This window comes from Lissotriton helveticus, chromosome 4_1, assembly GCF_964261635.1.
Source record: "Lissotriton helveticus chromosome 4_1, aLisHel1.1, whole genome shotgun sequence".
Taxonomy (NCBI): domain Eukaryota; kingdom Metazoa; phylum Chordata; class Amphibia; order Caudata; family Salamandridae; genus Lissotriton; species Lissotriton helveticus.
Genome location: NC_136063.1, coordinates 742870591 through 742897434, shown reverse-complemented (window position 1 = coordinate 742897434; position 26844 = coordinate 742870591).

Below are 26844 nucleotides of genomic sequence, written 5' to 3'. Positions count from 1 at the left end.
TCCACTAATGTAAGTAGGCACCCTGCACCCGTCCAGACAACCCTTATGGTGATTTAAGAGGTCTTAGACAACCTTAGAAAGCTCTCCGAGTGGTAGCTGTGGAGAGCAGCTTTCAGGGTTAGTCCAGAAGGAGTGTCAAGCAGCTTGTTTCACCAGAATGCAATCTTATAGTATAGATTAGGTGAAAAAGAACCACACAATGTATTTATAAAAATAGCTATTTATTATACAATACTCTCTAACACGTTTAGATATCTCCTACCGGAGATAAACACAATGCCCATAATACTTTGCAAAGAAATACAGTAAATAGCACCGAATACACAGTGGGCAGGGGAGGGGGACCAAATCATACACAAAGGAAGTGGTATAAGGACCACAACTCGGGTCAAGACAAGGCCGAGATGAATTAGAAGTCCTGGGGACCCAAGAAACCCCCCAAGGTGAATAGATAGGGACCCCATGGAGAGTGTGTGCAGTGTAGGAACACAACTGTGTGCTCTGTACAACTCTACGTGTAAGTCACAGTTTGGATTTTTAACGATTAGGGACCCTTCCTAGTGGACCCTGAAGAAACCCCATGGAAGACAAAAGATTGGAGAGCCATCCCACCTGTGGATACCCTGGTACCCACGTTACCTACACCAGGGAAGCCGGGTGCATAGGTGTGAAGCTGTTTCGTAAACCGCAGTCGAGCCCAATGGGGGACTTCAGTAAAGTGCCGCTGCTAAAGAAGGACAAAGTGTACGGTGGATTACAAAGTTGGATTCTAGTTGAGAGGTACCTGAACGCAGAGGGGACAGAGTCTATGTCACTCTGGAATGACCAGGAGATCTGTAAGACGAATGCCCACCAATGTCCAGAGTTGCAGGAGAGTTGATGAGGACCTTGACTCTGCAGCTGTGAGGACCAAGGGATGCTGCGGAAGACCAGGAGCCATGCACAGCTGTCCCATGTTGGATATCAAGTGCTGAGGGGTCGGTGTCAGGCGAGAGCACCAAAAAGCCTTGGCAAATGTAACCAATGCAAAAATCAAAGAATGTGCAATGTCGGGACCAGCAAGGTCCAGCTGGCTCACCACAAGCAGGGGAGTCAGGGCAGGCACAGACCAATCAGAGAAGCCCAAAAGACACAAAGGTGACCCACACATTGACCCACAGGCCGGAGGCACTGGAGTCGCAAGAGGACCTCTAACAGCTCACCAAAAGATGCAGTGCAGGGTGCAAACAATACGGTGTGGACAAAAATTCTGGTTACTGGAGATGCTCAAGGAAGGAGCTACTTGTAGCCTGAAGATCTTCTTGTAAGAAAGCCAACAAGCCTTTGCAACTGCAAGTTGCTGTGGTGTACAGGGGTTCAGTTATTGCAGCCCCCACGAGGGATACTGGCCTCAAACTTGGTGAGAGGGTGGGGCAGGTCTCGGGAGCTGTGAAGAATCACCACTTTTGTTTCAGACCTTTCAGAGTCTGTTGGAGCTCAAGATCAGCAGACTAGTCGATTATGTTTGGTGCCTGCAAATGCAGGGAGGTGACTCCTTCACTTCAAGGGAGATTCCTTCAGATGTCTTTGATACCCACAGGCCTTGAAAGGTCCCTGTATGGTGCACAGGCACAGACAATGCAGCAGACAGGAAGGTAGACGCAGTCGAGCCCAAATGAAGTCCAGCGAAGTCCAGAGTGCCCAGATGGTAGGAGAAGAAGTGGTGTCTGGTCTGGATCTTGTACCATGACAAATCTCAAGACCCACCCACATGTAAATCTTTAAGTATCCTAAGGAAAGGGTTGGGACGATTTTGGAGACCCTCCCAGGGGAAGGCCTGGACAGTGGGGAGGTTACTCCCAAGCCCTTGGTCCAGTTTCATGCTAGAGCAGGAGCCAACGACTCCTAGAGCTGGTTTGAACTGGATTAAGCATGGGGACACCAAATGTGCCGCTCATGCAGACTGAGTGGTGCTGGCAAGTGCACCCACTCCACCCCAATACACTAAATTCTGTCTGGGAGTTGGTCACACCTCTCTGTGACAGAATGCCTATTGTTCTACTTTCCCTTGCTCGAGCTTGGCTCAGCAGCAACTATTTTATGCTGAGCTGATCAAGAAGGCAGGTACCGGGAACACTGAGAGCCTAACAGAGGGCTCATCCAGTGCTTGGAATCATACCTCCAACACCATTTACGGTGTAGGGGTATGATTCCAACATGTTTCATACCAAACCTAATAGGATTCGTTGCAGCCAGTCTTGAGATGGTCATCGGGTAATTACGTGATGCCCTTCTATATAGTACATGGCTGCTTCACTTTTATTTATTTATTTATTTATTTTATACTCTTATAAAGTGCCAGAATAGACCCCCGAAGGGGTATCTCCGCGCTGTTGCTGCAAGGAGGGTGTTCTGAGAAAGGTGTGCTGCAGTGGTGATATACAGGCAAGACATACATTAGTTACTGGGATACAGGTAGGTTTTTAGGGTTTTCCGAAAAATCAGGTGACTGTTAAGTGATCTTAGTTCGAGGGGCAGAGAGTTCCAGAGTACTGGTCCGGCATGGGCCAGCGCACGGCCACCCTGTCTGGTCTTCTTTACTCTAGGTATCTGCAACAGTTGCCGGTTACTGGAGCGTAAGGAACGCTCGGGGATGTAAGGCTGGAAGATTTCAGCCAGGTATTTTGGGCCTTCCCCTATCATACACTTGTGGATGGTACATAAGGTTTTAAACTGGACTCGTTTCCTCACTGGAAGCCAGTGGAGTCTAATCAGCAGGGGGCAGGAGGGAGTCCTCGGTGGAACATTCAGGACAATCCTCGCTGCTGTATTTTGGATCACCTGTAATTTATTAAGTTGTTCCTCGTTAGCTCCAAGGAGCAAACCATTACAGTAATCCACCCTGCTGATGACAAGAGCCTGCACAAGCGTTTTCCTGTGATGATCCGGTAAGTAGGGGAAGACTCGTCTAAGCATCCCAATAGCCCGAAAACAGGTGCCGGCAACTTGATTTACATGATCTTTAAATGTAAGTTGCTGATCAAGTAGCACGCCCAGGTTCCTGACCGTACTCTTGGGGATAGGGACAGGGCCTAACTCCAAGGGCCACCAGTCCGATGACCAGTGTGTTGCTGCTTGCCCGAACAGCATGACCTCGGTTTTCCCAACGTTACACTGCAGATAGTTTGATGACATCCATTCTGCAATGGCTCTCATGCCATCTGCAAAAGATCTTTTTATTGCAGGTGTAAGTTTTTTAAAGGGAAAAAGGAGTTGGGTGTCGTCAGCGTACGACACTGGGGTGAACCCGAAGGATCTTGCTAAGTTGGCTAGGGGGGCCACATACACGTTGAAAAGTGTAGGGCTCAAACAAGACCCTTGTGGCACTCCCCTGTTGAGCTCTCTGTGGGTGGATTTGTGGGAGCCCAGCCTCACTTCTTGGAATCAACCAGATAGAAAGCTCTCCATCCACGCCAGAGCCCCTCCCTCCACACATACCTCCCTTAGGCGGTTGAGAAGCACCACGTGAGACACCGTATCAAAAGCGGCGGAAAGATCCAACAGCACCAGAATCATAGAGCTGCCATCATCCAGTGCCATTTTGATGTTATTGGTCACTGTTTGAAGAGCAGATTCTGTGCTGTGGTTTGGCCTGAACCCAGATTGTGAATAGTCCAGGCCTTCCGTTGCTTCAAGATGTTGAGAAAGATGGGTGTTCACATGCTTTTCCGCAACCTTGCCCAGATAGGGTAGAAGGGAGATAGGTCGTAAGTTAGATAGGTCTGTCCAAGGGGATGCTGCTTTCTTCCTTATCGGGTTCACCACCGCCTTTTTCCAATCTGCTGGGACCTGGCCTTTCATAAGGGAGGTGTTAATCACCTCCAGTATGGGAGGACCCAGGAGAGAGATCAGAGGGCCAACCATTTTGGCAGGAATGAGGTCACTGGGAGATCCTGATTTAATGTGACTACAGAGGGAGAGAAGCTCTGTATTATCAATTGGAGGGAAGGATAACAGAGAAGGTTTGTTGCATATTAGGGGGGTCTGAAAAGGAAGTTTATTGGTCGTGTCTGTGGTATTTTTCGCTGCTACTATTCTTTCATAAATGGTATTTATTTTGTCCTCAAAGAATAGTGAGACTTCATCGCATAAAACCTGCAAGAAGTCATCAGAGCTCTCACATGCAGTTGGTTTAATGACATTTTGCAGGATTTTAAAGAGTTCCTTAGAACAGTTACCCGCTTCTGCTATCTGTTGCGTTAGGTGTTGTTTCCTAGCTAACTTAATATTTTTGTAATACTCTGATTGAGCATCTAGGAAAACTACACGACTGTCTTTGGTTTTCCTTTTCCTCCATGCCTTCTCAGCTCGTCTGCATTTTTGTTTGCCTGCTCTCAGTTCATGTGTATACCAGTTTTCTTGTTTGGACGCAGGGTACTGCTTATGCCTTTTTAGAGGAGCTATGGTATCAATGGCTTGCTTAATAGAGACATTAAGTTTAGCCAGTGCCATGTCTGCTGTGTCTGTTGCCAGAATGTCAGGACTTGCCCAAACTTCCTGTACTTTATTAACAGTCACTTTGTGCCATTGTCGTCGCCAGATAGGGGGGAGGGGAGCACTTTTAACAGATCTTGGTGGAGTCATTAATAGGAATTCCAACATGGAGTGATCTGTCCATGATATATCTTTTGCCGGAGAGCAGATTACTTTGGCGCAATTGCAGAAGAGTAGATCAAGCATATGTCCTCCTTTATGGGTTGGTCCATGGTTTTGAAGTTCTAAGCCTAGGTTGCGAAGGTCCGTGATCAGAGCAGTAGATTCAGACAGTGTAGGCAGATCTACGTGCGTGTTAAAATCTCCTAGAAGAATAAAGTCTTCTTTGGATTTAAGATGGGGAGCTAAAATTTCCTGGAGGGTGAGAGCAAAATTAGGGTTAGGTCCGGGAGGCCGGTAAATCAAAGCACCTTTCCAGGTAATATGACTAGTTAAAATGATTTTAAAAATCATAATTTCTAACTGTGGGTGTAGATGTTGTTCAATTATAGTGATTTTTATGTGGTCCTTGTGTATAATAGCCAGGCCACCTCCTGTTTTAATTTCTCGATCTAAATGTTTGATCTTAAATCCGGATGGGATCCCCATTGCAATTGCAGTTATTGTGTGGGGTTTCAACCATGTTTCAACATGAAAACATATATCTGGCTCAATGGTGTTTATTAAATCCCAAACCTGATGTTGGTGTTTGGGTAACGATCGCACATTTAAGAGGAAACTCTTCAAGCCCTGTGGGAGGGTATTTAAGTCGGAGGGAGGTGTGCTGTTTTTGGAGAGACGCCGACATTGTAAACAGGAAAAGGCTCCCTCTACATAGTGCCATGCAATTTTGGTGTTACAACGCGTAGATGGTCTGAGGCTCAGTAACGCTTGGCCAGAGTAAGTGATTATGTGGTTACCCTTACCGGTTAAGGTTCGCTGGGCAGTGTCAGGGTCCATCGCCCCTCGCCCCGTCCTGTCGCGGACGGGCGCAGACGGGCTTTTTTTTCGGCGCTTCTTAGGCACGCTCGAAGGCGCCCCCTGCGCGCAACCGCTGCGCGCTTGAAGGAAGGGCGTGGCTAAATAGCCCGGAGTGAGGTAGCCACTAGAGCGCTAACCTCAACTCCGGCAGAACCGGAAGTGCTGCCTGGCTCTTACCTGTCCGCCCTCCGCACAACGGCACTAATTGCCGAGTCGGACCGAGACGGGCAGGCTCCAATATCGAGCCCAGGCAGACAGCAAGATGCGGGGAGAGAATTAGGGGGACAAGTGAAGGCAAGTAAAAATGTCCTGGTTAAAAAGGTTTAAAAATAATATGTCCGCTAATACTTCTCGCAGCCCACGCAAAGGTAGCAAAGTCACAAATCACTCACAGGTGCAGCAGCGGGTCCGGGAGACACTGCCACCGTCTCCCTACCGCGCGCGCCCGAGAGTCAGGCCGGCCTAAATAGCCCGGAGTGAGGTAGCCACTAGAGCGCTAACCTCAACTCCGGCAGAACCGGAAGTGCTGCCTGGCTCTTACCTGTCCGCCCTCCACACAACGGCACTAATTGCCGAGTCGGACCGAGGCGGGCAGGCTCCAATATCGAGCCCAGGCAGACAGCAAGATGCGGGGAGAGAATTAGGGGGACAAGTGAAGGCAAGTAAAAATTTCCTGGTTAAAAAGGTTTAAAAATAATATGTCCGCTAATACTTCTCGCAGCCCACGCAAAGGTAGCAAAGTCACAAATCACTCACAGGTGCAGCAGCGGGTCCGGGAGACACTGCCACCGTCTCTCTACCGCGCGCGCCCGAGAGTCAGGCCGGCCTAAATAGCCCGGAGTGAGGTAGCCACTAGAGCGCTAACCTCAACTCCGGCAGAACCGGAAGTGCTGCCTGGCTCTTACCTGTCCGCCCTCCGCACAACGGCACTAATTGCCGAGTCGGACCGAGGCGGGCAGGCTCCAATATCGAGCCCAGGCAGACAGCAAGATGTGGGGAGAGAATTAGGGGGACAAGTGAAGGCAAGTAAAAATGTCCTGGTTAAAAAGGTTTAAAAATAATATGTCCGCTAATACTTCTCGCAGCCCACGCAAAGGTAGCAAAGTCACAAATCACTCACAGGTGCAGCAGCGGGTCCGGGAGACACTGCCACCGTCTCCCTACCGCGCGCGCCCGAGAGTCAGGCCGGCCTAAATAGCCCGGAGTGAGGTAGCCACTAGAGCGCTAACCTCAACTCCGGCAGAACCGGAAGTGCTGCCTGGCTCTTACCTGTCCGCCCTCCGCACAACGACACTAATTGCCGAGTCGGACCGAGGCGGGCAGGCTCCAATATCGAGCCCAGGCAGACAGCAAGATGCGGGGAGAGAATTAGGGGGACAAGTGAAGGCAAGTAAAAATGTCCTGGTTAAAAAGGTTTAAAAATAATATGTCCGCTAATACTTCTCGCAGCCCACGCAAAGGTAGCAAAGTCACAAATCACTCACAGGTGCAGCAGCGGGTCCGGGAGACACTGCCACCGTCTCCCTACCGCGCGCGCCCGAGAGTCAGGCTGGCCTAAATAGCCCGGAGTGAGGTAGCCACTAGAGCGCTAACCTCAACTACGGCAGAACCGGAAGTGCTGCCTGGCTCTTACCTGTCCGCCCTCCGCACAACGGTACTAATTGCCGAGTCGGACCGAGGCGGGCAGGCTCCAATATCGAGCCCAGGCAGACAGCAAGATGCGGGGAGAGAATTAGGGGGACAAGTGAAGGCAAGTAAAAATGTCCTGGTTAAAAAGGTTTAAAAATAATATGTCCGCTAATACTTCTCGCAGCCCACGCAAAGGTAGCAAAGTCACAAATCACTCACAGGTGCAGCAGCGGGTCCAGGAGACACTGCCACCTGGGAGAATGGACTCCACAGCCTATAGGGGTGTCCTTCTCATGCAGGGGCCTGCTATAGGAGTGACTTATAGGTTTTAAGTGCAATGCCCCAGATATAGGACATCTATATCTGTAGTAAGTGGTGCTAGCACCAGCTTACTCAGGCTGCAATGGCAGGCCTGTAGTTCCATTTTGAATGGTCTACCATGTGGGCATAGTGCATGCTTCAGCCCATGGGGGACCTCTGGGGCACCTATGCCCTGGATACCTTAGTACCATATGCTAGGGACTGATAAGGCTACCCTAGTATCCAATCTGGGATGCACCTAAATACTTACCACAACAATTCAAGGCAGAAAGCAGATAGACGGGGGTCCTGATTAGCAGGATCCCAGTCAGACTAGTCAATAACAGCTTAACAACAAGCAAAAAGTGGGGGTAACCATAAAAACAGAACCTAATTTCCTACAGTAGGTGGCACAATCAGTGCTGCAAGCCCACTAGTAGCTTTTAATTTACAGGCCCGAGGGCACATGTGGGGCCAGATGTAGGTAGCCAAATACTGGTCGGTAACGGCCGATTTCGGCCGTTACCGACCGGTATTTGGCTTTTGACATGTAGGTGGGTCGGAATTTACAGAATCGGTATATTTACCGATTCGGTACATTTACCACTTCGGTATTTTTCCGAATCGGTAAATATACCGATTCTGTAAATCCATATGTAGGTGGCACAGTTTGTAGTGCCACAGGCCCTTAGGATTTCTTATTTTACCACCCAATCCTATTGGGTGGTAAAATACCGAATTCTAGTGTACATGCACATCTGTGCATGTACACCTATGCCATGTGACACACAGACATGCCCTTATGGCATGTATGTGTGCCACATGGCACACAAGCCTGCATTTGGGGTGCTACAGGGTGTCAAAGTGACACCCCGTTCCCCCTGCCAGGATTCAGTATTTACCGATTCTGTAAATACTGAATCGGTATTTCACATTGATTGCTATGGGCTTCAAGGCCCATAGGAATCAATGGGAAATACCGATTCGGTATTTACAGAATCGGTAAATACCGACTCTTACAGAATCGGTAATTGTAAAATTAAAATTACCTACATCTGCCTCCTTCCAATTTACCTACTCTTAAATACCGATTCGGTATGATTCGGTATTTAAGAGTAGGTAAATCGGAATTACCTACATCTGGCCCGTGGTGCACTGTGCTAGGGCCTTACAAGTAAATAAAGTGTTCCATTTGTGGATATATCAATCTAACCATGTTTTAGGGGAGAAGCATGTGCACTTTAGCACTGGTTGGCACTGGTAAAGTGCTCAGAGTCCTACGGCCAACAAAACAAATCAGCAAAAATAGGAGGTAGGCAAGCTAAACGTTTGGGGGAAGACCACCCAAAGGATGTCACGAATAATATTACTCTTCTATTCTTTGCAAGTGCATATTACACTTCAGGTGAATTAAGAACTGATCCAGCCCTCACTGTCAGCAATACAAACTTTAACTGACCTTGAAACATTCAGGCACCTTATTTTTTGTCAGAACTCAGTCTTCATAACTGTGTGCAGACCAACTCACACATTGTTACATTTCAGTGACACCTCCTCTAGCCTTCAGAGGCCCTCAGCTGACTCTCTGAAAAGTTACTTTTGGACCAATCTTTTCTCACCTCCACTGCCCCTTTGCTAGCACATAATCACTTTTGCTGATCCTGGCATTCAGGTCTTCCTTTAGCTGTATGTGAGCCTTTATATTCCCCTGCCAGCCCTCGACTACTCAGCTTTTCCATCTTTTCCTTTTCCTCTGCCTTGCTGCCTTTGAAGAGGTTACTCACCCCTCTCCTAATGCCCCTTATCCACCTGGTCCTCCTCCATGTGGTCATGATACACCTGTCTCTGGTCCTCCATGTCCTGCTGCTCCCTCTCATCCTTGTTCTGAACTACCTCATCCTCTTAGCCCTGGTCCACTTAGGTTTGCATTTCTGGCTCTGGTTGCGAGGGCATCAGCTCCTGAACCTCCAGGTCAAGTTCTGCTAGTTTTCAACAGTCTAGTTCTGTGCTGCCATGTCCTGATATTTATTTTCCTGGTCCTCATAGGCCTTGTTATCCTCTGGGTTTCTTGCCCATTGGACTTGATCCACTTTCTCCTTGTCCTCTTTGCTCATGTCTTTGTATGCCTAGTCTGCATGGTCCTGGTCTTTCCAAGCCCCCTTCTCATAGCCATTCCTCTTCCTTACTGTCCTTACTGTCCTTTTGACCCTTGACCCCTTGACCTGTTCTTCCGATTCACTTCACCCTGTTCATTCAATTCCTTGTATCCCAGCTTCTGGTCCTGCTGGTACCCTTGGTCCACCTGGCATCTTGTGTACTGGTCTTCTTAAACCGTGTCTTCCTTATCTTGATCACCCTGGTCCTTATGGCTATGTGCCTTGCCTTCATGGTCCTTTTGGCACTGCACCCACTGTCCCTGTCCTACCTGGTTCCTGGCTCTCTTTGCTTATAAGTCTGGTCGTTTTTGTCCTGGTGCTCCTGACCATCCACTTCCAGCATCATGATCAGGCTGTCCTGGTCCTCCTGATCTTCTTCCACTTGGCCCCACTCCCCCCATTCCATGTTTATTTTGCCCTGTGTTGTATTCTAGGCCCTTGTCCTCCTGTCCTGTTCCCCTGCCATTTCTATGAATATTCCAATTTCTGTTAGCTCTGATCCTTGCTTTATGACTGATGCTTTTGGCTCTGGTCTTTGTGGTATCCTGGTACTGGTAACCCTCATATTCCATTTTCATTCTGGACTACTGGTAATCATCGCCATATTCCTCATGCTTCTAATCGTCCTAGTCCTCATGCATCTAGTCTTGACCCTCTTGGTTCCGGGCCTTCTGTTACTTTCCCTTCTAGTTCTAAACCAACTGATCAAATAGTCTTTTGCAAAAGTGCATTACCAAATCATCAGTTACTGACTGCAAAGCAGTTTCGGGCATGCCAGGAATCCTCATTGGCATCCCCATTAGCATCTCATGGTGGGAACAGACCTGTCTTTTTGGTTGGTTTACAATGGATATTCATTAGCACCAGAGGTAGGACATTGGGCCATTTCAAAGCAGTGGATGCTCAGAACTTTGTCAGCTTCACTGACAGCACATATCTCTATCCTCCGTTGGTTGGCACTTTATTATTAAGTCAATCTTGCTTCCCAAAATTGCTTCATTAAGCTTAAGGGGAAAGACTCATCATAACTACTTTTCCATTCCTCAAGTTGTTTTTCGGACAAACCAAACTCTGTGAGCAATAGTCTTCGGCACATTTTTGAAAGTGCTTGTTCCACCATGTTCTTTGAAAACTAGTTGTCAATGCATCTCTACCTGATACAAAAGTTTTTTTTCTAAATCTGCCTACACGTCTTTATATTTTTCAAACCTTTCCCTTCCATTCCCGTTTTTTACTTTGTCCTGCATATTCCCGAATGTTCCTGACCTCCTCAATTGCATGTGTAAGCACTTTGGGGTCCATCATTTCAGCAAATATAGAAACATACTCAACAGAGGCATTTAATGCCTAGATCCTAGCCATGGTGGCTAGAAAAATGATTCCCTCTAGACATGAGAATCAGTATAAATTGTCCTGCGTTTTTTGATCGACAACATGCTCTCATGAAAGCAGTCGACTCTGAAAATTGTGCTGACCATACATTTGCTAAAAGAAGAGATTCGCACGATCCTTCCACTTGTGTACCGGGCAAGAGTAGCTCTTAAATTTTCTGCATTGCCTCTTAGGCATTTTCCATCTACAAACAGCACGTTAGCACAATTCACCTGGGCTGGTATCAAGATGAGATTTTGTGCACAACTCTGTCACCTGACCATAATTGTGATCTTCTTCCTCCTTTTGCTGGGAAGACAACATTTAAAACTCGGCATAGTTTTAAAGATATTCTGGGAGTAGTAATCAAGGTTATTCTTTAATGTGTAAGTCAGTCATTTGTGAACATCTCAACTCGATGGGGGTATATAATAATGTTACAGGAGCCCCAACACAGTATTATCTCTCTGTTCCACAGTCATTGACACTGCTACAGTGGCTCTCAAACACCCTAAGAGAGCTGCTGCTATAGGATCCAAGAAAGATAAACAATAAGCAACTGGGCGCTGTCGATCACAGTGATGTTGTGCCAACAAAAAGAGCACCCCTCCCTCTCAGTGGGTACAGAACTAAACACTTTATTGCATTCTGACACACCCGTGGCTTGGCATGAACAAAAATCAGGTTTAAGTTCTAGCAATGACTTTTGACATTCCTCTGAAAAAGGGCACTGAATAGGGGATACCCAGTCTTGTCAGCCAATGAAGGGGTTGGACTTTGAGGGAAACATTTAGAATCTACTGAATGCTGTGGTACAAGAGCGATGCAGACCTTACATGCAGCTCATGAAGTCACACAAGATCCTGAGTGGCTTTATAATTCTGGAGTAGGGCAACAGAGTGCAAATCGCTCCGCTGCCTTACTCCTCCCTGGGAAAGCATTCCATGGGCACTGTGTGGGTGTTTCCATGCTATCCCCATGGTTACCCAGAATTACCAGAACTGATAGACCTTTTAATACATCATAAAGTTATGCCTTCTCAGGGGAGGGGTAACCTTGTTGCGTTCTCTTTCTATGTGTGCTGCAGTCTTAACACATAGAAAGAGGAATATGCCTCTCTGATTGTTTTTGTGCACAAAAACAATCCTTCATGCAACGCAGGCATCCTTGCACCATGATGCTACGGCAGCGTTGGTGCTAGGCTGCCAAAAGGGTGCAGTGTAGGGGAAAAGGCAGGAATGCACCATATTGCCTTGAATATGGCTCATTCCTGCCATTTCGTCACACAGTGCAGCCCAGTAAGGCGACTTGCTGCGCTGCTCTGCATGACAAACTCATAAATAGACCCCTAAGCTTCCTGATGCTTGTGAATGACCTAGGAGAAAATAGATAGTGATTCTGTGTACCTTTGTGGGATTTTATGGCAGCACAATGCCGAATTTTTGAAAAAGCTAATAATAATAGTATATCAGTGTGGTTGAACAGGTTACTCATGACATGGGAGCAATAAGAATCTATGTCTCATACCCACTCTGCTATGTAAACAGTATGTAAAAGTGTTCCTATGCAGCAGACAGCAGAGTGAATGGACACTTCGCTTAGGCATTTCCTAGATGCTTTGCTTAGGCATTTCCTAGATGATTTCTCTTCCCCAGTTCCACAGAAGTACCATTACAGTGTCTAACCCAACTTAACTCCTACAAATGACCCAAAGGACTGTGTCCCATAGTACAATAGCCTTTTGATAGCCTCTTCGTATGTGGCCCAGATACCACCTGTTTCCCTGCCGACCCTGTTTCCTACTGTTTGTTAGCTTCTGCTGTGTTGCTCGAATTGAAATACTAAGCAGGTACCACCTCACTTACAAAGAAGCCCAAAACTAGCAAAAGGCCTTCAATATGAAGCCGGCCATCAAAAACATCAAAAGGAGTAAAAAAAAATATTCTCTATTTTTTGGAGTACACTGATCTTCTGAGAGTCCTGGCTGCTGCCAAAGCTTCTCCAAAGTTAACATGGTCTGGATCTTCCCTGTTCCTTGCTCAGGACTACGCGAAAGCGACTGCAGACCGTCGGAAGGCCTTCCTGGCCATGAGAGAGGATCTTCGATCTATGGGTGCCAGATATGGACTTTACCATCCTTGCCTGTTTAAAGTCACCTATAATAACAACACTACTACATATGAGGATCCAGTCCGCCTACAGTCCTTCATCAATGCCCATAAGACTACTTCATGGACTCATCTGGGCCCTCTTCCTCTCGTCCTGGCTGAGTTGCTGCATTATATGTTCTTATAATGTCTTTGTTCTGGTCACGTTTTGCCTTTATGCTGCACTGTTTTATCTTAACTGTTGTTCCCCTTGAGTTGACTTGCTGTTGTTGGTTGCTCCCTGTTCATCGTTGATGTACCTTTGTAATTTGTCGTTCTCTTTTACCTCTTTGCTTCCACAGGAATCCTTCCCCCCTTTGATGATGTCTCCCTGGCTTCCCGCCCAGCCGATCCTGGATGTGTTGCCTTGCTTTTGTGGTTCCTTCCCTCCCCGGTTCCTTTTCATCTCCTTCCCCTGTAGGTATGTTTACCTTCAGTTGCTTTTTCTCCTTTTGTTTTCTTTTGTTGTTTCTCGTCCTTCCTCCCCTGATCCAATTCCCCTGTTCGTGCAGAACCCATAATTTCTGTTTTTTAAAGATGCATTCATTGCTCTGTTTTTCACTTTTTTCGTATTTCTCTCCTGCTCTTCTCTCCTGTCTATATCTCTTCTTTTCTTCTTGCTCATTCTTTCGATCTTATTCATTCCTTCCCTCTTCCTTTTTTCAATATTATATTACGCCTTTCTTCTCCTTCCTTTTTCTTCACTCTTTTTCATGGGTCTTTATCCTATTTATATTTTCTTGCATACTCTCTAAATTATTGTTTCTGATATGTCATTGAATATAGTATCGTGGAATGTTAAGGGTATTAACTCTCCAATTAAGCGTCAACGAATTTTGTCACACCTTGCCAAGTTGAAGGTTGATATTGCATTTCTTCAGGAAACCCATCTCTCCGACGTAGAATCTGCCAAGCTTAAATGTGGTTGGGTGGGTGAAGCCTTTTATTCACAGGGTGATGGTAAACGTAATGGAGTAGCAATTCTTTGTCACAGATCACTCCCTCTCCAAGTTCTCACCCAAGAATAAAACTCTGTTGGTAGATGGACGCACGTCAGACTATCGATTAGAGGTGTTTCAATCTCTCTCCTTAATGTCTATGGTCCCACTAATGGCGAACCCCTTTTTTGGGCTGAGTTTTCTCCATACATCACTAAATTTATGGATCATAATTTTATCCTTGCTGGGGATTGTAATCAACCCCTGGATCCTTTCATTGATAGGAGATCCGCAGCCCCTTATGTTCCCAATAAATCGCACAAATTGTTTACCCATGCCATTTCCCAACATAAACTTGTCGACTCCTGGCGGCTCTGTAATCCGTCATTACAGGAATATACTTTTTATTCTCCGTATCACCGCTCTCAGTCACGGATCGATTATATTTTTGTTTCTCATACTCTTGCCCAAACGCTTACAAATGCTGAAATTGGCCCGATTCTCCTTTCAGATCACGCTCCTGTTGTTGTCAGTGTTGATGTGATTCCCAAGATTGACGGCCCCAAGAGGTGGCGCTTTAACAATTCCCTCCTATTGGATACAAAATTTACTAATGCCTTCATCACCTTTTCTGATGAATTTTTCCTGTTTAATGATACACCCAATATCCCGAAACACACTATTTGGGATGCTTTTAAAACAGCGGCACGGGATTTTATCATTGGATATGTTGCAAAGAAACGTAAGATTGCTCGCCATTATACTGAATGTCTACTATCTGACATTAAGAGATTGGAACACGCCTATTTCACCTCTCATTCCACTGATAGTCTGACGGTCCTTGTTGCTGCTAAGTTAAAATTTAATGAGAAATCCACGGAAGATGCTTCACTTTATTTGTTAAAGTCTAGTGCTCAATTTTACGGGGGTAGGATCAAAGCTGGAAAGCTTTTCGCCAATTATTTGAAGATCAAGCACAACAAGTTAACTATTGACTCTGTTTATGATACCCATGATACCCTACTGCACAAAGATGTTGACATCCTCAATGAGTTCTCCCACTTCTACAAGACCTTATACACATCTGAAACCCAACCCTCTCTTAACTCCCTTACACATTTTTTCTCTACTATTCAACAGCCTGCGCATTTTCCCCTTGATCTTTCCTCCTTGGAGTCTGACATTTCACAAAAGGAACTGCTCACCGCGCTTCAGAATCTTAAACTTAATAAAGCCCCTGGCCCAGACGGCTTCACCGTCGAGTTTTACCTCCATTTTTCCAAATTGTTAATTCCGAAACTGCATTCTCTCCTCCGTCATTTTTTTGCCCTAGGTGATTCATCAGGGACCTTTTCTGATGCCCATATTTGTTTAATACCCAAACCTGGAAAGGATGCGAAGCATTGCAAAAACTACAGGCCCATTTACCTGGTCAACATTGACTATAAAATCTTTGCTAAGTCATTGGCAATACGGTTAGATCGTTTACTCCCTGAACTTTTAGTCGAAGAGCAATCTGGGTTTGTTAAGGGCCGCTACATCACCGATAACACCAGACTCTTATTCAACATACTGTCAAAATCGTCCCATCTCCAGCAATCTCTGGCAGTGATCGCCCTGGATGCCGAGAAAGCGTTTGATAGGGTTGAGTGGCAATACCTTTTTCATACTCTTGGTTGGTTTGGTTTTGGCCCTAAATTTATCGCCTTAATTTCCCTGTTGTATTCTCATCCACAAGCTGCAGTTTTTGCAAATGGCCAAATCTCATCCTATTTTCCTATTTTGACCTCGGTAGAGGTGTCCGTCAAGGTTGCCCTCTTTCGCCTTTCCTTTTTAATCTTGCCCTAGAGCCTTTTCTGTCCAAACTTCGCCAAAATCCCAATATTCATGGTTTCCAAGCTGCAGACTCTCACATTAAACTTATGCAGATGATATTTTACTTTTTCTTTCCAATCCCACAGACTCCATCCCTGCCTGTGTGAGATTTTGCCCCTAACGAAATTCACTTTTAAACATGATTTTAATGCTTCCCACTTCACATGGAGTCCCTCCCACATTAAGTATTTAGGTTTACATGTTACTCCTTCCATTTCAGAAACCGTCTCTTTATGTATGACCAAATGCACTCAAAAAATTGAGGATCTCACTGCTAAGTGGCATCCTTTATACTTGTCATGGTGGGGTCGCCTCGACACTATTAAGATGATGCTTTCCCCTATAATCCTATATACAATCTCTAATTTCCCGGTTTCCATTCCAGCAAAAATTTTCAAGAAGATTAATTCGGTTTTATCCTCATTTTTATGGCATTACAAGAAACCCAGAATGTCCCTTGCCAGACTCACATGTCCTGCATCTGAGGGTGGTGTTAATTTTCCGGACTTCCCTGCCTATCAGAAGGCCTTTTTGCTGCGCCAGGCGTCCTTTTGGTTACAAGACCCCTTGTCCCCCTGCCCTCTATGGACTAAGGTCGAGTGCCTTTTCCTCTCTCCATTTTCCTTCGCTGAGTATATTTCTTTCTCGCGTAAACCTTCTTTTATTCCCACTCCCATTCACAAGTTTACTCTCAAACTCCTGCTACCCACCACTCCTTCCCCCCCTACCACTGTTGCTGACTTTCTTTCTTCCACCATTTGGCATAATAAATACCTCTTAATTAACCACAAGCCCTTTTATTGGAAATCATGGAGAGCTCGAGGTTTGATATGGATTTCACAGTTATTCTCGCATTCCGCCTTTATACCCTTTCCTACTCTCCGTTCTACCTTTGACTTACCCTCGTCCTTTGCTCCCAAATATCTCTTACTCAAAGCTGCGGTCTTGGAGGTTTACACACCACTCTCACAAGCACCCACTTCTCCTGATTCTCATGACCCTGTTATCACACTTCATTCTATTTTGCGTACTGCTCCTAAAGCGTCTTTCCTTTAAAAACACCTTCATTCCCATGAATCACTTAGACCTAAATCTAAAGTTGAGGAGCAGTGGGAACAGGACCTCGCCACGGAATGGCCAATATCCTTGTGGGACAAGATATGGGCAAAGATCCGCAAAACATCTAGAGCGGCATCTTTGACACAATCTCTGTTTTTCATATATAATAGGCTGCTTTACACTCCTTCCACACTCAACTAACGATTTTCTGCCACTCCAGACACTTGCTGGTCTTGCTCCTTACCTCATGCTACTTTGTTTCATATGCTTTTTCTCTGCAAACATGTACATGATTTTTGGTTGCAGGTATGGGCTCAAATTAATGTTATTTTTCAAACATGTATCCCCTTATCTCCCACGCATCTCTTTTTGGGTAGTCTCTCTACTTGTTGGGAAGGAGTTGATATGCATCTTCGTATTGTTGATTTACTATTAGCTGTTGCTTTCCAGCAGATTACTGTTAATTGGAAGAACTCATCTAACATTTCTTTTAAGGCATGGTGGTACAATGTTTGTCACAATCACAGACTTGCTAATGCTTTTGTTTTTCCTGCTCAATTGGCAGCTAAACATGCGGACCTTTGGTTCCCTGTTACGATATACCTGGATAATTGTACTACCCGTTCTTTCTGCCCACGACCTGCCCAACAAGAGGTACCCAAACCCCCCTGACACCGTTATCATTTCTGTATTTCTCTACATGATTATTTGTTATGTTCTTTTTGCATTTGATTTTACTTCATGACTGATGTACCCTTTATTTTTATTTTCAATGCCCATGATCAGTATTTTGCTGGTCCTTTTCACCTGTATATTGTACCCTGATTTTTCCTTTTTCTTCTTTCCTCCTCCCCCTTTTTCCCTTCCCCCTCATTTTTTCTTGACTGCAATATATATTGATGCCTTATTTTTTGATTAATAAACTTTTTCTTGAACTAAAAAAAAACCAATTAAATATCAATATAGTCTCATGAAGGTGGAAAGCATTTATGTAAAGCGTTTAAAACAAAATGGACTATTCTAACAGGTAGAGTTATGAATGAGTAAATATACCCTTGTAAGTCCCCTTTTGCACTTTATATCAAATGTATTACCTTAGGCTATACACCATTTATGAGTGTAAATTTACTAAAAAGTGTAGACTTCTATGACTCCAGTCCCGGAAACCTAGGTTGGAGCTAAAATTATGAGTGAAAAGTTACTACTTTTAACTTTTTACACATAGACACCAGGGTAGAGATCACCCCCTGGCAAAGTATAGGGAAATTTAAAAAGAAATGAGTATAGTTAAAACATATAGTAAAGATATTTTTAAGATAAATAATCATGAATAATAATTTTTATAATTGATTTTAAATGTAAGATAAAACATAAATGTTACAGTATTATTAACGTATTACTAGTATTTAATTATTTTGAATTTATAATACATTAATGGACCGCCAACTCTAAATCGGCCCCTCTGATTGTTACTAGTAATACATATCATGAAGAATAATGTAACAGTCACAAATCAAAGGAAATGTGATTTCCTAATGCTCCCCAGAGCCAACTAAAAACTCTCCATGAATTTATTCCCCTCACTTTTAGAAATAGCACACCCACGGCAACAATACAACTCAATTGCAAAGGTTTTTGTGAATTGACCTAAATGTCAACAGCAAAGCTTTACTGGGTATGTTTTGAAGTCTACACAGTACAAGTTCTGACCCTGTCTCACGCTCCGACTGAATACAATAATCCTCATTTTATAAGGTGGCTTTTTTCCTTTGCCAAATTTCAGACGAATATCAGCTTCATTGTATCACTCTTAACTTTGCCGTAGCACGCATTCAAATAACTATACCTGGAGAAAGGCAATTCTAGAGACAATGCAACAATGATAAGCACCGTGTCTAAGGCTACTGGCCAGTCTTATTAAGTCTTACAACCTCAGTCAGAGTTTTATTCCCGGAAATTGTACCATTAACCCCTGTAATAGCGTAATGACCGCAAATTCGCCTTTAAATGCAAGTTACTATAAAGGAATGGTGTTTCAGCAACTTTATTTGTATTTAAAGTTGCAATGTTAGCCCTAGAATTGCTTTACTTTTGCTAGCGTGCTTTACTGTATTGCAATTTCCTATTACAGAATTACCCCCTGGTCCCTCCGTCCTCGACACCTTCATAATAACAAGTGGAGATAACCATCTCCTGACAGAAAAAAGAACAGAGGTATGCTGGGACCCTAATACTGCCCCTCCCACCGGGAGTACATAAGCAGTACTTACCCAGCATCCCGTCTGTTCTTTTTTTTTTCTTCGACAGAATGGACTGTTGGTGTGCTGTTGCTGCCTCTGCTCCTGCTGGGCTGGGGTGGCGTGCTTGCTCTTCTCTGCTCCCCCTGCCCAGCTGCCTGGCTTCGCGGGCAGGGGTGCTGTCCCTTGGTGTGGATGTCTTCTGGCCTGCCTGGCTTGCTGGGTGACTTGCTTTCTTCCTGCAGCTTTGCTGGTGTTCCGGGGCTCCTTGCGCCGCCTCCCGGTTGCTTCCGGGTCGTGGTGCGCGTCTCCCCGAGCTTGGCCAGGTGGGAGACGCGCTGCTCCTGCTGTTTGGTGGTGCGGAGCTGGAGGGATTCCGGAGCCGGGCTGTGAGAGTGGGGGCCTTGTTCGTGGTGCTGCGGCCCCCGCTCCAGGTGAGTCCCGCTTTGCGGTGTTCACTCTCTGTCATTGCCCTATGTGCTGCTTCCGATTGGTGTGTTTGGCTGCCTGTGGGTTTCTGTGGTGTTTTGTCCTGCTGCTGGTGCTTTCAGGTTCCGACCCACTCCTCTGCCAGAGTGTGCAGTGTCTCTCGTGCACTGCTCCCGGCCCCCGGTTGGCGCTGGTGCCTTTTCACTCTGTGTGGTGTCCCCCGCTGGAGCATGTGTTCGACATGGTCTCTGGTTCATGCCCCTTGCTTACGGCTTCCTGGGGCTGCTCAGCTGTGTTCCGTCCCTGCCTGGGCTTGGACGTGTCGCCTGGGCTGTGGTGTCTCTATTTGGGGTGACCTTGGGGGCTGATGGATGGTGGTGTGGGACCATGTGGCAATTGACAAGGGTTTGTGGCCGTCTTTCCTGCTCGCCCTGCACCCTGTGCTTGGATCGTTTTTCCTTCGGCTCTTTTTGGGCTGATGGCTGCCGCTGTTGCTGCTTGGGTGCTGGGTTTCTGCCGGTTGTTCCTCTACCTCCTGGGGGCCCGTTTTTCGGTCCCCTGGTGTCCTGTGAGTTGGGGGGGGGGGGCTTTGTTCCTGCGGTTGCCCCCCCCTCCTTCTGGGGTGTCCCGCTTGCCTCTACATGGGGGCCTGCACTCTGTGTATATGTGGGGCGCTGTTCTGCAGTCCTGTGTACTCCAGGTTTGGGCGATGCTTGTGTGTGGCGTCTGCGGCAGTTTCTGTGCTTGCTGCATGTGCTGCTGTGTTGGGTGCGGACATATGTGTCTGGCCTGTGCACGCCCTGTGCAGTCCGGGTGGCCGTGTGCTCTCCGGGGCCTGCTCCTGTGGGCTTCTTCTGCTGTTTGGCTGTGCCTTCTGGGGTCTCTTCCTTTCGGCGCTGTTCTGGAGCATTGGTTTCTTCCTCGTGGGGGCTGGCTCTCTTCTCCTGCCCCTCCCCGCATTCCTGGTCTTGGCTGTGGTTTGGCTGGGCCTCGGGGTTTGCCTTCTGGGGGTTTGCTTCCGTGGCCTCCTTCTTGCATGGCTGTTGCTCTCCATGCTGGCGGTGTGCCCTGTTGCCCGGGGGTTGGTCTTCCTCGCGGCATGGTTGTTCTGTGTGGTGCTCCTCGCTAGGGGCCTGCTGCACCTATGGGTCCTCCTGGTCTCCCTCCCCGCTGTGCTTCTTGCTTCTTGCTTCTGGCTTGGGTGGCCCTGGTTCACCTTGGTTTGGGATGCTCCGGGCTGCTTTTCTCCTCCTCCGGCTCGCCCTGCTGTGTCGCGCTCCCGGGGTTGGGGTGTGTTGCTGGTTGTGCCGGCTACGGGGTGCCTCTTTGGGGTTCTCTGGGGCTCCTTTTCTCCCGCACGCCACTGCCTCTTCCCTGGCTCCTCTTTTTTTCGTGGTCGGGGGCTGGGAGGGGGGTGGGGTTGCTCTGCTGCCACCTGCCCCTGCTCCTTGCTTTGCACAGGGGGCTTCTGCTTCGGGGTGCTGGCCTGTTTTGGGGTTTGGTGCTCTTTTGTCTGCTCTGCCCCTCTGTTGCCTTTTTGTTTTGGCGCTGGCTTCCTTCACCTGGGTTTGGTTCCCTTCTGTGGTGCCTCCTTTGTGTGTTCCTCGCCCTTGGTCTCCGTGGTGGGGGTTTCTGCCTCCGGGCTTCTCCCCTTGGTTCGCTGCCTTCTGGTGGTGTCCCTGCTCCTGGCGGTGTTTTGCTTGCTCCTGGGGTTCCCTGTGTTGTAGGGTTTCTCCTTCCTGCTTGCTTCCCCTTGCCCTCTGCTGCTCTTGGTTGGGGCTCGCCTTTCGTTTCCTCCGGACGGCAGTCTGTTGGGGTTTCTCTTCTGTTTCCCCTTCTTCGGGTTCCTTTGCAGCTCCCGGCCCCCGGTTGGTGGGGGGTCGGTGTTTTGGCTGGGGGGGGGTCCTGTTGCCTCCCCTGGGTTCCTGTTTGCCTGCGGCGGGTTTTCCTGCTTTCTTTTTGCCCCTCTGCTCCTCCTTCTGGAGGTGTCTTCTGTGTGTCTGTCGTGGCTTGGCATTGATTGTGCTGCTTCTGCCCCCTTTTTTTCCGGGTGGCCTTGCCTCCGCTGCGAGCTGCCTTTTGTGTTGTGGCCTCTGCTCCGCTTGCGGTACGCCTTCTGCCTACTGGCTTCGGCTTGATTGCCCCGGGGCCTTTTTTTGGTCTTGTTTGCTTCTGGGGACTGGTTGCTTCTGTTCCTTGCCCCTGCTCTGGCTCTCCCTGTGCTTGCTTTTTGGGCTTGCTTTGGGTGTTTTCCTGCCTGCTCCTCCGGGTGCTGCCTGGGTGCCTGTCTGGTTTGTTCCCGGTTGGGGGCCTCCTGTGGGTATGGCCTCTCTGTTGGGGGTTGTGGGGTGCCTGCTCTTCTTGCCCTGGTGCTTCCTCCCTCCTGGTTGTCTTTCCGGTTTTGGTTTTCCCTTCTGGTCGCTGGTGTTCATGCTGCTGCTGTTTGGGCCTGGCTGTCTTTTGCTGGTGCCGCGCCCTTGGCGGGGCCCTGTTTTTTTCCCCTCTCCGGGTCTCCTGTTCTCCCGGTTGGTGGCCTGGGGCTGTGCTGCCTTTCTGTGCTGGGTGTCTGCTGAGGCTTTCTGCTCGTGCGTGTTGGTCTTCTTTTGGGCTCTGCGTCCTTGCCTGGGCTCTCTTTGTGTCCTGGCGGGGCGCTCTGCTGTTGTGACCGCACTCTGGTGGGTCCTTCGGGGCCTTTTTCCTGCTGGCGGTTCTTGGCGGTCTTCTTTCGCCTGTGTTGGGGCGCTTGTTGGGCCCTTTGCCTCCGGTGGTCTGCGGGCTTCCTGCTCGTTCTGGTTGTCCTTGGGCTGTGCCTCCTGGGCTTCCTGGCTCTTTTGACTGCTCTGGGGGTGTTCTGCTGTGTGTTACCTGGTTTTTGTGTCCTGGTTCGCTTCTGCCTCCCTTGTTTTCTCCGGCATTGGTTCCCGTTGTGGGGCTGTTGGGTGCCCTCCCCCCCTCCTCTCTCTCGGTGGGGTGTGGTTCCGTGGTGCTCTTGCCTCGGTGGGGTTCTCCCTCCTGGCTGCGGGTTGTCTGGGGTCTTCTGCTTGTGGCCCTCTGCTTCCTCTGGCTTACGCTTTGGCGGTTTTCTCTGTTCTATTCCGCCCTTCTGTGTGGTTCTGGCGGTGGTGTGCTGGGGTCCCCGGTTTCTCCCTGCCCTTTTTTGCTGTGCTGTGGGCTCTGCTTGGGCTCGTTCTCGGGTTTTGTTTGGGCCTGCGGGTCCTCCTGCGTGGTCGGGTTTCTTGGCTCTGGTCCTGGCTTCCCGGTTGTGCTGGCGTTTGTTGGCCTCTTTTTGGGGTTTGCTTGGCTCGTGGTGTTGGTCTGGGTGCTGTGCTCCCTGGGCTTTCTTTTTCCTGCTGCTCCTGCCCTTGCTGCCGGTCTAGCTTGGGTGTGGGGTTCCTGGGCGTTCCTGTGTTTTCTGTGCGCCTTCTTTCTGCTGCCCTCTGTGCTTGTTGGGCGGCTGCTGGGGTTTCCCGGTTGCTCGGCTCCCCTTCTGCCTTGTGTTCCCTCCCTTTGGGGCTGGGGTTTTCTGGGCTTGTGGTCGGTTTCTCTGTTTCTGGCCTGGTTTTCTTTGTTGGGGTTTCCGGTCTTGTGGGCCTTTCCTTGTTTGGTGGGCCTTTGACTGGGTTGTGGGGTTCTTCCCCGTCCCTGTCTTTTGGGCCGGGTTCTCGGTCCTGTTCGGCTCCTGGGTGCTTGTTGCTTCCCGGGCCTTCTCGGCCGGTTTTCCTCCTCGGCTCTCTTGGGCTCGAGTCCTTTCTTTTTGAGAGTTTGGCCGTGTTTTCGGCCCTGTGCTTCTCCTTCCTTTTGGGCTGGGTGCTTGTGCCTGCGCTTTGTTGGCCTTGTCTTTCTTTGGCTTCTTCAGGTTGTCTAGTCTTCCTGGTGGGTCTGCCTGGTCCTGTGTCCCTTCCTGCTGGTTCTGGCCTTGGCGGTCTTCTCCGGTGGGTTGTTTTGGCTGGTTTTGGTGTCCTGGTCCGGGTCCCGGTTGCTGGTTTCTCGGGTTGGCAGCCTCCTTTTCGTGCCGCCCTGGACTTTTTCTTTGTCTCTGGTCCTTGTTCCTATTGTCCTGTTCTGGGTTGCGGGCCGGGTGTTTCCTGCGGTCTTCCTTTCCTCCTTCTCGGTGCTCCCTTGGGTGGCTGCTTTTGTTGTGGTTTCTTGGGTGTGCTTGTGCGTGCGGAAGGCCGGGTTTTCTGCTTTGGTATTCTCCACTTGTTATTATGAAGGTGTCGAGGACGGAGGGACCAGGGGGTAATGTCCTATTACTTACCGGTAATCTTCATTACTCCGAGTCCCGTAGTCCTCGACACCTTCATACGCCCCTCCCTCCCTCCCTCCCGGGCGGCCGGCCTTCCTGTGGCTTGGTTGTACAGACGGTATGCTGGGTAAGTACTGCTTATGTAATCCCGGTGGGAGGGGCAGTATTAGGGTCCCAGCATACCTCTGTTCTTTTTTTCTGTCAGGAGATGGTTATCTCCACTTGTTATTATGAAGGTGCCGAGGACTACTCGACCCGGAGTAATGAAGATTACCGGTAAGTAATAGGACATTAACTGAATAATTGCTACAAACCTATGGAGGTTAGTTCATATCTCTTTGAATATCAAAAGTGTCAAATGTGTGGTAAAAAGCTAGCAGTACATTTAAAACTATTCTTGAATGGATGTGACCTGCTTTAAAGAGAGCCTTAATTTCAAACATTCCACTTGTTTATCCCTTTTCAATGCTAACAGTAATGCATTTCCTGCTGTCACATGAATTCTTTAGCACAAAATGAAACTCCAGTTGCAAGATGAGCTTTATGCAAGGCTAAATCATTGAATTAATGCTCCATCAAACATGTTTTTTTCCATTGGCAGCATATATCTAACATTGCCTCTTTTGACACTGGCTTGTTAAATTGAAAGTATGTTGCTTATAGTTATTATCCTGCAATGAATCAAACATATCACACCCATGCGCCTGGCACTCTTCATACGTTACAAAAACGCACCAGCTGTGTGAACGTTTACCATTTACCATTGGCTTTTCATACAACAAGCCCTTGACCATTTCTCAATGATAACGTCACCTGTATTGAAAATTAGTCTTTCTTCCATTTAACTAACGCAAACAGTGCTAGTTGACTACCTTTAATTTATTTACTTTCATACAAAATGCAAAGCTGCTTTCAGGCACAACAAACTGTCTAAGCGTTATTAAATTTTACATTCAGTGCAGCCATTGTTAACATGGGACTGACTTTTCTCTTGCACAAGTCACTGGGCTGGAAATGGCTGTATTTGTTTTGCATAATAAGCACCAGATGTATGACCATTAAGTTTATCGAGTCGCAAATTGCGCAAAATTGCAACTCACAATTTGCGACTCGCTAAATTTAATGTACAACAATGTCTCAGACACTTTACAATTCCCAATGGGGTTGCAAATTGCATGCCTCAGAAATATCAATGAGGCTGTCGCAATTTGCGACCCCATTGGGAATGGCTTGCACTCCCAGGGATGGTGGTCTTTAAGGGCAGGCAGTGGTCCCCGGGACTATTCCCTGCTCTTAAAAAATATTTAGGCACCCATTCACAAAGGGGAAGGAGTCCCCTGGGGACCCATTCCCATTTGCAAGTGGTTTACTACCTACTTGAAGTAAGTGGTAAACTGAGAGTGTTGTTTTCTCGGCCGCAAATGCGGTCACAAAACAACAGTACATGGAATGGTGACTGGCTATAAGGAAGGGATGCCCCTTCGTAATAGCGAGAGTCGCAAATGCTATTTTGCTAGTCAGTGTCTTGCAAAATAGCATTTGCACTTGCCTGGAACCTGTTTTTGCAGTTGCAAAAGGCCGATCTCACGTTTTCTGCCGCAAAAAAGGTTGTACATCTAGCCCGAATAAGGGTATTTTCATTATACTCCAGTTATATTAATGCACAGTAGCAGCATTGCACTTAGGCCAGCAAAACAGTTTTAAAGCTGCTTATTCTTCATCATCATGCTCCAGCTTCTTCAATTTAGACTTCTGGCGTTCAATTTCTTTGTGCATTAGTTCAATCTCTTTCTTGTGATGATCTATTTCTTCGTGGTGATGTTTCTTCAAAATGGCCAGCTTCTCTTTTTCTTTTTTTCCTCAAATATCTTTCTTCTTCTGCAGATTATTTTTGGGTAAAAGAACCACCTGCCACTCGAATAGCTCAACCACTAAATTCTCCCTCACCAGCACTTTTGCCGAGCTCGCCCAACTGGTCTGTTTAGGCCCGGCTCGTCATAGCCATGACTGTGCGCAACTCTGTCCTCCTCAGCCTCCCTTGTGCTGCCATGATGCTTACTCTGCTGTATTGAATGTTGTCCACTTTCAGTGAGGATGTGGGTTTCCGGGGAAATGTTGGACTCCTGGAAGTGAAATAGAGGCAGTACTGGACTCATGACGTAGGGGTGTCAAATATTAATATTACCCAGTTCACAATACATTGAATGTAGTGCACATAGCCATCCCTGTCGGGTCAAATGTGTACTTAAGTTATGTAACTTCGGAATCTATAATAATTTTCTTCCTACAGACAAATACATAATTTGTGGCACTTTGTGCTAGACATCTTGCACCGCTGCTAAAAATAAATACCTGTTAAAGCTGGAAATCTACTCTTATGTCCTTGATTAGGAAATGTTATATAATGTTCATAGGTTTGGGACTGAAACCCCCACATCTAAAATCAGAATTTAAATAACAATTGAAAAGGGCTAAACTGAGGGTTAAAGAGATAAACTGTCAATTAATAATCAGAGTCATGACGTATGGAAAAGACAACTTGAAAGAAATCTCAACCCAATGAACATATGTGTGTGCTTTCTCAGTTCCTTTCATACATTACCAGTAATGTGCAGTGCTCTCTATGTGTATTGCAGCAAACATGAAAATCACTGTAAGAATTTAAGGACTTCTCAACCCAGTCTAAAATTCTGAAATTGCAGAAGGATATGAAACAATTCTCACTTGAAAATGTATAATCATGCTCAGGCCAGGATTCTTTGACCCCAGTGAACAGATTGGAGACAGACCAGACTCCCAAACAATTGATCGGAACTCCTCGGAATTAGAGGGTTGGAGTAAGAGGGAAGTCCCTCAAGGCAGGTGCAGAGGGAGACAAGGGGGAAAACCCCCTAAAGACAGCCCTTCCAGAACTATAACAATTTCACAACACCTTATTTCCAACTTCCATCACCATTTCATCCA